Below are 1,701 nucleotides of genomic sequence, written 5' to 3' on the forward strand. Positions count from 1 at the left end.
GACTGCACGGGCAGAGTGCGTGCAGGTAGGAGACAGGCAGGTTGGCCAGCCATTCATTGCCTTGCTTATTATAGTCCTGTGACAGACCAGATACTGGATTGTTGTCTCTTTTTGTGTCAGAGCATTTGATTATGATTTCTGTCAGGATGTAAGAGAATTAACAAATAGTAACGGTTAATGAAATAAAATTGCCTATCCCAGCTTTAATGCCTTAAACAATTGCAAAATGATTAGTTAAACTTCATCTGATCTATAAAACCTAAGATGCTTCTTCTTTGCAAAAGCATGTTTTGCTTCCAATTGAAAGTACATAAAAACATCGACTCTAGATATGCTGACTGTTTTGATCTCTTCCTTTGACCAGTGATGTTCTACTCATGCTTTCCCTGCGCACCCATCGTAAGAAGCCCTACCTGTGTGACGAGGAGGAATGTCCACAGAACATTGTGCGCTATGACGATGAAGGTGGCGGAGAGGAAGACACTGAGGCCTTCGATATCGCCGCAATGTGGAACCCCGTGAGGCGCACCATCACCTGGGCAAGATGAGACAGGACATGCTGCCAAGATTGAAAGCCTGTCACGTTACGTCCCTCAGGCGTGCGTCATGGGCGGTGGCGGGGATTAACGTTCACGGATATGTGCTGGCGAAGCTCCTGGAGGCCGACATGGACCCATGCGCCCCACCTTACGACTCCCTGCAACCTACGCCTACGAGGGGGAAGGTTCGGTCGCTGAGTCGCTCAGCTCGCTCCAGTCGGGGACATCCAGTGCCGACCATGAGTATGACTATCTCAACGACTGGGGGCCTCGGTTTAAAAACTCGCCGAGATGTATGGCGTACTGGAGACAAACAGTGCTCCAATGTGGTAGAACACCTGAACCTTTGCCTTTTTAATTTGAGATAAATTACATGAACAAAAGATAAAAGAGACAAAAACATCAGAGAAGTGACACAAAAAGTGTGCAAGAAAGACACAAAAAGCTGGGATGTGTTCACGTTCACATCCATGACAGTTAGCACTTGAATTCCTGCCGAAGCCTTGGTTCTCCGCAGCCTTGAAGGCCTGAGATGCCCGCAGCAGCAGTGTGAGCTGGTTTTAAATCTCCCCCAGAGACGGGCTGGATTGGCAGCCTCATGAGGCCCGCAAAGGAACGGCTTCAAAGCACATGTTAACTCCCCCGCCTGACCCACCCACAGGCAGAGCCCCTTTGGTTCAAAGTGTCAGAGATGAAAACAGAGCGAGAGAGAGACTACCTTACTCACAGCAACACAGGAGACAAACTCTGAAATGCTGATCCACTGCTCTGAGTTTGGGCTTTTATACGACCCAAGTCAAAGCGAAAGCGAGAAGTCATTGCTGCGATCGCAGATGTGGGTTTTTTTGGTTCATCTGTGGCAGGTCTTAATTTATTTCTTTGTTTCATGTGCTGTATTTATATTTGTTGCTAACTTATTTGGGTACTTCAAACCAACACTGTAGTTAAACTTTCGCTTTGTGAGGTATTGTCATACATGATGTAATTGCCCTTGTTTCAGTCTGTGTGATGGAGTTTTTCCATCTCTAAATGTCACGTGACATGCACAGGAGATGGCAATGTGTAATCCCATATGGGTTTTCCCGGTTGATATGTTTTTTGTATCATTGTTTTTGTATAATTTTTGAGCTATTTGTATTGTAACTCTGTTTTTTCCCCAAAA

The 1,701-nt window shown here is 46.0% G+C and overlaps 1 pseudogene; it reads left to right on the plus strand.

Moving 5' to 3' along the window:
- Positions 1 to 364: 364 nt before the first annotated feature.
- Positions 365 to 916, plus strand: LOC119916783 (annotated as a pseudogene).
- Positions 917 to 1,701: the final 785 nt, after the last annotated feature.

The sequence above is a fragment of the Micropterus salmoides genome, unplaced genomic scaffold (genome assembly GCF_014851395.1).
Source record: "Micropterus salmoides isolate LMB-PRFRI ecotype aquatic unplaced genomic scaffold, ASM1485139v1 Ms_hic_scaffold_2178, whole genome shotgun sequence".
Classification (NCBI taxonomy): domain Eukaryota; kingdom Metazoa; phylum Chordata; class Actinopteri; order Centrarchiformes; family Centrarchidae; genus Micropterus; species Micropterus salmoides.